Raw genomic sequence first — 12644 nt, forward strand, 5'->3', positions numbered from 1 at the left:
GTGGAAAACTTGGATGCAATGAATGGTGGGGTGGTTGGGGTATTTATAGCCCCAACCACCAAACTTGACCGTTGGCTGGAGGCGTCTGCTCGATGGCGCACCGGACAATCCGGTGCACACCGGACAGTCCGGTGCCCCTGCCACGTCATCACTGCCGTTGGATTCTGACCGTTGGAGCTTCTGACTTGTGGGCCCGCCTGGGTGTCCGGTGCACACCGGACATGTACTGTTTGATGTCCGGTGCACCGGCATGGGCGATTCTGACTTCTGCGCGCGCTGTGCGCGCATTAAATGTAGCGCAGGGAGTCGTTGGCGCCGCAGGGAGCCGTTGCTCCGCTGGCACACCGGACAGTCCGGTGCACACCGGACAGTCCGGTGCACACCGGACAGTCCGGTGAATTTTAGCGGAGCGGCTGCCGCGCGAACCCGAGGCTGGTGAGTTCTGGAGACCGCGCTTCCTTGGAGCACCGGACATGTCCGGTGCACACCGGACAGTCCGGTGAATTATAGCGCGTCGGCTTCCGAGAATTCCCGAGGGCGAAGAGATTGAGTCTGAGTCCCCTGGTGCACCGGACAGGTACTGTTCACTGTCCGGTGGCACACCGGACAGTCCGGTGCGCCAGACCAGGGGTGCCTTCGGTTGCCCCTTTGCTCCTTTATTGAATCCAAAACTTGGTCTTTTTATTGGCTGAGTGTGAACCTTTTACACCTGTATAATCTATACACTTAGGCAAACTAGTTAGTCCAAAGATTTGTGTTGGGCAATTCAACCACCAAAATTATTTAGGAACTAGGTGTAAGCCTAATTCCCTTTCACATAAAACCATGCATGTAAGAGTATTAAAATTATTACATCACCATCGGAGTTTTGCAAAAGTAGTCATCCTTGTTCGAAGTGCAGCGGAATGAAACTAATGATAAATAAACAGAGAGATGGGGAAGCCTGTCCCATCACTCTTCATGCTCCTCCTCAGCCGAGGCGGGGTCCCACTCGACAGTCCAACCCGGTGGCAAGATGGACGGCCAAGTCACTCCCGCAACCATGTCCTCCAGAGAACCTGTAAAATTGTGCCACAAGCAAGGCTGAGTATACTAATACTCAGCTAGACTTACCCGATGTGAGGAGTCTACTCCTCTACCTCTAGACATGCAGCTGTTTGGCCGTGGGGTTTGGTTGCCAAAAGCACTAGCTGAGTTTCTAAGTCAAGTTTTAACTTTGTCAATTCAAGTGTCACTCTCTTAAGGCTAAATGTGTACTATCTACTCATACATAGTAGCAAACATTATTAGCAATCAACATCTTATATCAACTCATCATATTTCCACTTGTTACTCAATGCAGTAAAATGGATCAAGCAGTCTCATTAGCTGCGAGAAGCAGACGATTCGAATCGAGTTTTTATCCTTGCAAGGTAAACCTAAACACACGACGTGGCGAGGCACTCCGTCCCCACACACATCAACCGTCCCCGTCGATTCCCTGGCAGCAGATCAGGGCTCACCGCCTTGGCGTACAATGCCTCACTGACCCCGACTGCCGTCGTGCAGTGACCGCACTTGTACCCACCATAATCGGCATGGGAGACCATGTCTCAGGTCGCGTGAGGGGTAAAGTCCACTGGCAGGTTCAATCAGGTACTAGGCTTACCGATTTACCATATTTCTCGGTATGTGCTTAGTACATTCAAACGCTTGACACAGGTATCCGCACGTTAATCCTTATTTCAAATTTTATCTCGTAGACCACGCATCCCCCGGGATCCGTGTCCACAGACCAACCTCAGTATGATATGAAAGTGGGTACAATCAATTCCTGACCTCGCGCGAGTGCTGGAAAAATCACTCGACTTCTACCGAGATCCCTAATTAGTAAAGCAGCTACTCGACCTAGCATACTAGTATCCATCTCAAAAAGAATCCTGAGTTCATGCAACTAGGGTTTCAGACAACTCCTACACTTAAGTGCACAGTATAAGCCTACAAACATTAAGTATAGTAAAATAGTATACATAAACGGTTATGCATAAAACCGGGGCTTGTCTTCCAAAGCTGGGGCAGGCAGATCCTCTGGTGCAGGCTCGAGTGCTGGATCCGGGGCTACCTCCTGAGCAGCTCCTTGCTTCGGCACGAGGACGTACTCTCCGTCAGCAAGGTTACAGTCTATCGAAATGCAATGAACATGCATGTCAAGATTATGCAGGATTTAATAACATTATGCTAAGAGAAGATAAATTAAGTTAGTTAGTAACTTAGGGTTTTCTTGGTTCTGTGGGGCTTTTAGTGGTTTAGGCTTATCACTCTAGGTTTAGGTTTTGGTAAGGATAGGCATAGTGGATTCGTATTTCCCTTATACCTTTCAGTGGACCATTAATCAAGGGTTTTAGGTTGACACAAGTCTCCATTATTCACTTTCCCTTTTTTGCATTTTCTATTTATGAATTCTAGTGTAGGTTTGAACTACAATAGTGAATTAACTTTTTCTAAAAATTCTGCAAAAATTACAGTGGCTTGCCATTGATCAATATAGACTGTTCTAGGAAATTGAGGTTCAAACTAAGAAGGCTATGCCTTAGACAAAAATAACAAAAGTTGGGTAAATGGGCCACTTTGTACTACAACTCTTAACTAGGAGTAGGTTCTGCCCTAAGGGTTATTTTTGTTGGCATCTAACAGTAATAATAAGCTTCTGTGCCAAAAATCACAGAAGGTTAATTGGTGGTTATTTAGTTGTGATTTTCTAAAGTTTAATGCCAAAAAGGTGCTTATAACTAACTTGTCATTTGAAAAATATCAAATAACAGATTTTGTATTTTTCCTATGTTCAGAATAACAAGGCATTTGTTATCCCAAGGTTTGGGGTGTTTTTGCCTTGGGGTTATTTTTCTAGGGTTTTTCTAAGGTTGCCTTGTTTTCTTAAAATCAGAGGTATCCCAATTATTTTATACTAAACCAGGGTATCATAGATTTTTCTAGTGAATTATTTTAAGTAAGTATCCTAACAAAAATAGGAGTGCCCTCTGGTTCATCATTTTAATCACCTTTTCTATTTTTCTTAACCTTAAGCATATTATAAAATAAATGGCAAAAGCTAACTTAATGGGTTGGACAGAGAAGTTTAGCATTTTTAAACAGGTCAGTAGGTGGATATAAACTTCTCCAAAGTTTTATAGCCCTAGTCAAATAGTGTAACTATTTTTATCCCTATTATTTAGCTTTTAGTCAAAATAGTAATTAAATCAGAACCTTATAGTTTTTTGTAGTACTTAAGGGTTTTATATTTTTCCTAAGCAGTTTACATTATGTAAAGTCTGACAAAATTGGTTTGACCAAATTTGGATGAATAAAACAGGAGTTATGAATTATTAAAGTTCTGTTCAAATTTAAAATCAGATTTAATAAAGGTTTTCTGGAAAAGTAGTTTACACCGAGGACCCTCGGGTATTTCCAAACTAACTCTCTCAGTTATACCCCCGCGCTACTATTCATTTGGGTCTCTGACATTTCACAAAACCCCCCCAGACTTCTTTCCTTCTCCCCCGCGGTCCTTCCCTAGGTTTAAACAGTGCCCGCAAGAAAGAAAAGGGTGGCGCGGCTTACCGGCGGCGAGATAGGTCCGGCGAGGGGCGGGGTTGGCTCGGGGAGGCTCTAGCGGTCACAGCGATGTACGGCTCGACGGCGGGGATGGCCGGAATCGCTCGGTCGACGTGCGCAGGCGGGTGTCCTCATCGGCGGCGGGTGTGCCGGCCAAACCACGGCGATCTAATGCAATCCAATGGCACGGTGAGCTTCACGGGGTGATGTAGGGGTTGTGTGCACAAGGAATCGAAAAATGGTTCAGTGGATTACCCGGTCCACGCACTCCGGCGGGGTTGTGAACTCCGGCGACTGTGGACTGGCCTATCCGGCGAAGCAGGCTTCGATTCCTCGCTTGGGGAGCTTCACCGAGGTGTGCTCACTCGTCTCCGAGGGTTGGACGAGGTTGGGAAAGGCTAGGCTGGCCGGTCCACGACGGCAGGGGCTCGGGTGGCCGCGGACACGCCGTGCACGGGCAAACGGCGGTGAGTTGAGCTCCGGTGAGGTTTGGGCGTGCGCGGAGAAGTGTGGTCGACGCTTGAGTGGGTTTTATAGGAGCGACGCACACAGGGGACACGGGCGTGGCTCGGCGCGGCGCGGGGTCGGGCGCGGGCGTGCTCTGGCGTGCGCAGAGCGCGTCGAACACGTGTAAGTTTTCTTCTGCCCTTGTTCCACAGCTCACCCAAGTCGCAAACGTGCGAATCTTGGCAAAAATCCAGCGCGAGTCTTTTCCTGGCACCTAGGGTTGTCTCTCATCCGTGAGTTGCCATGGCAGATATGGCCTAGGTAGGGAGATCTTCGGTCGCCAAATCAGGTATGTCACTCTGCCCACCTCGCGACAAAAGCCATGCCAAGGCATGTCAAACGTCAGGGTCTCGGGCTCAACTTTTTCCAGTGGGTGCCCTAGGTGGTATGCCACATTTTTGGTATAGAACATAGGTGGTTTTGGTGCCATCTTCAAGTTGAACACGGTTGATCTTTAGTGTAGGCATAGTTTTTGACTTAGAGAAAATTAGAGAGCTCTAGCTCTCACTCTACTTGGAGATTTGATTTGGGGTTTCTCCAGGGGTCTTTTTGCAATATTTCCTCCCCATAATTGCTGGTTATGAAGTTACTTAAGTTTGGTTAAAGATTAACTCTTGATTTGCCCAAATGCTTATTCTCTCCCCCTTTCAACCATGGCTTGGAAAGTAGGGATTAAGAGAGGTCTAGGGTTCTCCCTCCTCTTGCCCAAGGTAGTAAGTGCACAAAAGCTTGAGTGATGCTCTTATGTCATTGACAAATCTTGATTAGCACAGGGTCTCCAAGGTTCTGATGTTCTCCTTAAGTTTCTACCACATGTGATCATATTCCTTAGTACCAAGGTGTGCTCTAGCCATGGTAACACCTAAGGTGTTACAGCCCTCCCCCTTAAAGGAATCTCGTCCCGAGATTTTCAGGCAGAGTCCTCTAGAGGGGTGCTATGAAGGTGTACTGGTGTGTGGTTTCTGCTTTTCCTTGAGTCTCTCTAGTTAACTGTTCTTCGAATGTCATCCTCTTTGCAACTTCAGAAGGAAGTCGTTTTTAAGTTAAAACCACAACTTAGACTACCCTTACTATCTAAGTTTTTCTTATAATTGTTTTCAAAGGGCAGGTGGGGGTGGGGTTTTGGGCTACATACCGACTCCTTTGGGTAGAAAGTCGGGGAAGCGAGAGCGTAGAAAATCCTCAGTCTCCCATGTAGCTTCTTCTGCTGAATGGTGACTCCACTGAACTTTATACATTCTGATTGACCGTGCCCGTATTGATCTCTCCTTCTGATCTAACACTTTGACGGGGTACTCTTGATAGGACAAGTATGGCTCTATCTCAATGTCTGGTTCCGGTAGCACTTCAGTGGGTAGGCGAACACATTTTCGTAGCTGAGATACATGGAACACATTGTGAACTGTTGACATGTGAGGTGGCAATTCCAATTGATAAGCCACAGGTCCACAACTTGCTTTTATCTCATAGGGTCCAATGTAGCGAGGAGCTAACTTGCCCTTGATTCCGAATCTCTGGACACCCTTAGTGGGTGATTGTGAGCACCTAGAGGGGGGGAGAATAGGTGATCCTGTAAACTTCAAAACTTAAGCCACAAAACTTTGATTAAGTGTTAGCACAGTTAATGCCAAGTGGCTGGAAAGAAGATCTTGCACAATATGATAATTACAAGGAGTTCAACACAGAGAAGACACAGTAATTTATCCCGTGGTTCGGCCAAGTACAAAACTTGCCTACTCCACGTTGTGGCGTCCCAACGGACGGGAGTTGCACTCAACTCCTCTCAAGTGATCCAATGATCAACTTGAATACCACAGTGTTATGCTTTTCCTTTCAATATCCTGTTTGCGAGGAATCTCCACAACTTGGAGTCTCTCACCCTTACACTTGAGATTCACAAAGAAATACGGAGTAAGGGAGAGAAGCAACACACACAAATCCACAGCAAAATGCGCACACACACGGTCAAGAATCGAGCTCAAAAGACTATCTCAAAGTTCTCACTAGAACGGAGATCGAATCACTTAGAATGACAAACGAATGCGCAAAGACTGAGTGTGGATGATCAAGAATGCTCTAAGGTTGCTTATTGTTCTCCTCCATGCGCCTAGGGGTCCCTTTTATAGCCCCAAGGCAGCTAGGAGCCGTTGAGAACAAATCTGGAAGGCCATCCTTGCCTTCTGTCATCGGGCGCACCGGACAGTCCGGTGCACACTGGACACTGTCCGGTGCCCGATTTCCTTCCTTAAACAGCGCAGTCGACCGTTGCTGATCTGGGAGCCGTTGGCGCACCGGACATGTCCGGTGCACACCGGACAGTCCGGTGCACACCGGACAGTCCGGTGCCCCTTTCCGACCGTTGGCTTGGCCACGTGTCGCGCGCAGAATCCGCGACCGACCGTTGACCCTAGCCGACCGTTGGCTCACCGGACAGTCCGGTGTACACCGGACAGTCCGATGAATTTTAGCCGTACGCCGTCGGCGAATTCCCGAGAGCGGCTACTTCGGCCGAGGCAGCCTGGCGCACCGGACACTGTCCGGTGCACCACCGGACAGTCCGGTGCCCCAGACCGAAACAGCCCCTTGGCTGTACACAGCCACCTCTTTCCTTTTCTTTTTCTTCCTGTTTCCAATACTTAGACAAGTATATTAGTATACAAAATCAATGTACTAAGACTTAGAAACATACCTTTGCTCTTGATTTGCACTTTATTAATCCATAGGCATGAATTCACATTTAAGCACTTGTGTTGGCACTCAATCACCAAAATACTTAGAAATGGCCCAAGGGCACATTTCCCTTTCAATCTCCCCCTTTTTGGTGATTTATGCCAACACAACATAAAGCAACTAGAACAAGTGCAAAATCACTTCAAATTCATTTTCGGCATATATGGATCATCCTTTGCCACCACTTGGTTTGTTTTTGCAAATCAAACTCAATTCTCTATCTCTAAGTCAAACACACATGTTGAAGCATAAAGAGAGTCATTCCAAAAGAGATTGATCAAAGATTTCAAAAACTTCCCCTATTTCCCATAATTACAACTTCTCCCCACAAGAAGCCAACTTTTGATAAGAGACACAATAAAAGAGTTTTGCCAAAACAAAAAGCTCTATTCTACTATTTTCAAAATCTCTCAAGTGGTAGCTGATCCATTTATCGCTTTGGCCTTTATTTTCTCCCCCTTTGGCATCAAGCACCAAAACGGGATCAATCTTGGCTCTTTAACCCCATTGCCTCACCAAAATCTTCAATTAAGAGTACAAAGGCAATAAGATCATAGAGATGAACTTGGAATAAGTTACCCTCTCATCGGAGTGCAGTGGAAGTCTTGCATGGTCCAAGTTCACCTTTCCCTTTCAATCCACCTTCGAGACTAAATCAAGCAAACTCAAGCAAATGGTTAGTCTCAAAGGGTCAAGTTGTAACACATCTCCCCCTAAACATGTGCATCACTTTGCAACGGGCTTGTGAGGTCCAGGGAGTGTTTGTACAACTTGAGCACCACAATAAGCAACAAAATGCAGAATGAACCTGATCAAGGGCATAAACACATGTATGCTACAATTCAATCCAAGTTCCGCGAATCTAAGACATTTAGCTCACTACGCAGCCTGCAAAAGGTCTTCTCATCTAGAGGCTTGGTAAAGATATCGGCTAGCTGGTTCTCGGTGCTAACATGAAACACTTCGATATCTCCCTTTTGCTGGTGGTCTCTCAGAAAGTGATGTCGGATGTCAATGTGCTTTGTGTGGCTGTGTTCAACAGGATTTTCCGCCATGCGGATAGCACTCTCATTATCACATAGGAGTGGGACTTTGCTCAGATTGTAGCCAAAGTCCCGGAGGGTTTGCCTCATCCAAAGTAGTTGCGCGCAACACTGTCCTGCGGCAACATACTCGGCCTCAGCGGTGGATAGGGCAACGGAGGTTTGTTTCTTAGAGTTCCACGACACCAGGGACCTTCCTAAGAATTGGCACGTCCCTGATGTACTCTTCCTATCGACCTTACATCCAGCATAGTCGGAATCTGAGTATCCAACCAAGTCAAAGGTAGACCCCTTTGGATACCAGAGTCCGAAGCAAGGCGTAGCAACTAAATATCTAAGAATTCGCTTCACCGCCACTAAGTGACACTCCTTAGGATCGGATTGAAATCTAGCACACATGCATACGCTAAGCATAATATCCGGTCTACTAGCACACAAATAGAGTAAAGACCCTATCATTGACCGGTATGCTTTTTGATCAACGGACTTACCTCCTTTGTTGAGGTCTGTGTGTCCGTCGGTTCCCATCGGCGTCTTTGCGGGCTTGGCGTCCTTCATCCCAAACCTCTTTAGCAAGTCTTGCGTGTACTTCGTTTGGGAGATGAAGGTGCCATCCTTGAGTTGCTTCACTTGGAACCCAAGGAAGTAGTTCAGCTCGCCCATCATCGACATCTCGAATTTCTGCGTCATCACCCTGCTAAACTCTTCACAAGAATTTTGGTTAGTAGAACCAAATATTATGTCATCGACATAAATTTGGCACACAAACAAATCACCATTACAAGTCTTAGTAAAAAGAGTTGGATCGGCTTTCCCAACCTTGAAAGCATTAGCAACTAAGAAATCTCTAAGGCATTCATACCATGCTCTTGGGGCTTGCTTAAGTCCATAGAGCGCCTTAGAGAGCTTACACACATGGTCGGGGAACCGATCATCCTCGAAGCCAGGGGGTTGCTCTACGTACACCTCCTCCTTGATCGGCCCGTTGAGGAAAGCGCTCTTCACATCCATTTGGTACAACCTGAAAGAATGGTGAGCGGCATATGCTAGCAAGATTCGAATTGACTCTAGCCTAGCCACAGGAGCAAAAGTCTCCTCGAAATCCAAACCTGCGACTTGGGCATAACCTTTTGCCACAAGTCGAGCCTTGTTTCTCGTCACCACCCCGTGCTCGTCCTGTTTGTTGCGGAACACCCACTTGGTTCCCACAACATTTTGCTTCGGACGAGGCATCAGCGTCCAAACTTCATTTCTCTTGAAGTTGTTGAGCTCCTCCTGCATGGCCAGCACCCAGTCCGGATCTAGCAAGGCCTCCTCTACCCTGAAAGGCTCAATAGAAGAGACAAAGGAGTAATGCTCACAAAAATTAACTAATCGAGAACGAGTAGTTACTCCCTTGCTAATGTCACCCAGAATTTGGTCAACGGGATGATCCCTTTGAATCATCGCTCGAACTTGGGTTGGAGGTGCCGGTTGCGCATCTTCCTCCATCACCTGATCATCTTGTGCTCCCCCTTGATCATCCGCCTCCTGTTGATGAACCTGTTCATCGTCTTGAGTTGGGGGTAGCACCATAGTTGAGGAAGATGGTTGATCTCGTTCATCTTGTTCCTGTGGCCGTACTTCTCCAATCGCCATGGTTCGTATAGCGGCCGTCGGAACATCTTCTTCATCTACATCATCACAATCAACAACTTGCTCTCTTGGAGAGCCATTAGTCTCATCAAATACAACGTCGCTAGAAACTTCAACCAAACCCGATGATTTGTTGAAGACTCTATACACCTTTGTATTTGAGTCATAACCTAATAAAAACCCTTCTACAGCTTTGGGAGCAAACTTAGAATTTCTACCCTTCTTCACTAGAATGTAGCACTTGCTCCCAAATACACGAAAGTAAGATACATTGGGTTTGTTACCGGTTAGAAGCTCATACGACGTCTTCTTGAGGAGGCGATGAAGGTAGACCCTGTTGATGGCGTGGCAAGCCGTGTTCACGGCTTCCGACCAAAAACGCTCGGGGGTCTTGAACTCTCCAAGCATAGTCCTCGCCATGTCGATTAGCGTCCTGTTCTTCCTCTCTACCACACCATTTTGCTGTGGTGTATAGGGAGCGGAGAACTCGTGCTTGATCCCTTCCTCCTCAAGGAACTCCTCCACTTGAAGGTTCTTGAACTCGGACCTGTTGTCGCTCCTTATCTTCTTCACCTTGAGCTCAAACTCATTTTGAGCTCTCCTGAGGAAGCGCTTGAGGGTCCCTTGGGTTTCAGACTTATCCTGCAAAAAGAACACCCAAGTGAAGCGGGAAAAGTCATCAACAATAACTAGACCATACTTACTCCCTCCTATGCTCAGATAGGCGACGGGTCCGAAGAGGTCCATATGCAGCAGCTCCAGGGGTCTTGAAGTGGTCATCACATTCTTGCTGTGATGTGCTCCTCCCACTTGTTTACCTGCTTGACAAGCTGCACAAGGTCTATCTTTTTCGAATTGCACGTTAGTCAAACCTATCACGTGTTCTCCCTTTAGAAGCTTGTGAAGGTTCTTCATCCCCACATGTGCTAAGCGGCGATGCCATAGCCAGCCCATGCTAGTCTTAGCTATTAAGCATGCATCTAGACCGGCCTCTTCTTTTGCAAAATCAACTAAATAAAGTTTGCCGTCTAATACACCCTTAAAAGCTAGTGAACCATCACTTCTTCTAAAGACAGACACATCTACATTTGTAAATAGACAGTTATACCCCATGTTGCATAATTGACTAACAGATAGCAAATTATAACCAAGAGACTCAACTAAAAACACATTAGAGATAGAGTGCTCATTAGAAATTGCAATTTTACCTAACCCTTTTACCTTGCCTTGATTCCCATCACCGAATATAATTGAATCTTGGGAATCCTTATTCTTGACGTAGGAGGTGAACATTTTCTTCTCCCCCGTCATATGGTTTGTGCATCCGCTGTCGATAATCCAGCTTGAACCCCCGGATGCATAAACCTGCAAGGCAAATTTAGGCTTGGGACTTAGGTACCCAACTCTTGTTGGGTCCTACAAGGTTAGTGCAAATATCCTTAGGGACCCAAATGCAAGTTTTGTCTCCCTTGCATTTTGCCCCTAACTTCCTAGCAACTATCTTCCTATCCTTTCTACAAATAGCAAAGGAAGCATTTAAAGCACAATAAATTGTAGAAGGTTCATTTACTACTTTCCTAGGAGCATGAATAGTATTCTTTCTAGGCACGTGATGAATAGCATTTCTCCTAGTCATACTTCTACCATGCATATAGGAAGAACTAGAAGCAGTCATGGCATAAGAATCATAAGCATGTGAATCAAAAGCATCATAACTTCTAAAAGCATTTCTAGAATTTTTCCTATCATGATACAAAAAGGCATGGTTCTTTTTAGCACTAGTAGCCATAGGGGCCTTCCCTTTCTCCTTAGCGGGAATGGGAGCCTTATGGCTTGTTAAGTTCTTGGCTTCCCTTTTGAAGCCAAGTCCATCCTTAATTGAGGGGTGTCTACCAATCGTGTAGGCATCCCTTGCAAATTTTAGTTTATTGAAATCATTCTTGCTAGTCTTAAGTTGGGTATTAAGACTAGCCAATTCCTCAGTTAGTTTGGAAATTGAAACTAAATGATCACTACAGGCATCAACATCGAAATCTTTACACCTAGTGCAAATCTTAACATGTTCTACACAAGATGTTGATTTACTAGATTTTTCTAGTTTAGCATTTAAATCATCATTTATGCTCTTTAAACTAGCAATTGAATCATGACATGTAGACAACTCATAAGAAAGCATTTCATTTCTCTTAATCTCTAATGCAAGTGATTTTTGTGCTTCTACAAACTTGTCATGTTCTTCATACAACAAATCCTCTTGCTTTTCTAAAAGCACATTCTTATCATTCAAGGCATCAATCAATTCATTGATTTTGTCTATCTTAGATCTATCTAAGCCCTTGAATAAGCATGAATAGTCTATGTCATCATCATCACTAGACTCATTATCACTAGAAGAAGCATAAGTGGAGTCTCGAGTACTCACCTTCTTCTCCCTTGCCATAAGGCATGTGTGACGCTCATTGGGGAAGAGGGATGACTTGTTGAAGGCGGTGGCGGCGAGTCCTTCATTGTCGGAGTCGGAGGAGCAATCCGAATCCCACTCCTTTCCGATGTGTGCCTCGCCCTTGGCCTTCTTGTAATTCTTCTTCTTTTCCCTCTTGTTCCCCTGTTCCTGGTCACTATCGTTATCGGGGCAGTTAGCGATAAAATGACCAATCTTACCGCACTTGAAGCATGAGCGCTTCCCCTTTGTCTTGGTCTTGCTTGGCTGCCCCTTGTGACCTTTTAGCACCGTCTTGAAGCGTTTGATGATGAGAGCCATCTCTTCATCATTAAGTCCGGCCGCCTCAATTTGTGCCACCTTGCTAGGTAGCGCCTCCTTGCTTCTTGTTGCCTTGAGAGCAAGGGGTTGATGCTCGTTGATTGGTCCATTCAAGGCGTCGTCCACGTATCTTGCCTCCTTGATCATCATCCGCCCGCTTACGAATTTTCCGAGTACCTCCTCGGGCGTCATCTTCGTGTACCTGGGATTCTCACGAACATTGTTCACGAGATGAGGATCAAGAATGGTAAATGACCTTAGCATTAGGCGGACGACGTCGTGATCCGTCCATCGCGTGCTTCCGTAGCTCCTTATTTTGTTGATAAGGGTCTTGAGCCGGTTGTATGTTTGGGTTGGCTCCTCGCCCCTTATCATTG

The sequence above is a fragment of the Zea mays genome, chromosome 3 (genome assembly GCF_902167145.1).
Source record: "Zea mays cultivar B73 chromosome 3, Zm-B73-REFERENCE-NAM-5.0, whole genome shotgun sequence".
Taxonomy (NCBI): Eukaryota; Viridiplantae; Streptophyta; class Magnoliopsida; order Poales; family Poaceae; genus Zea; species Zea mays.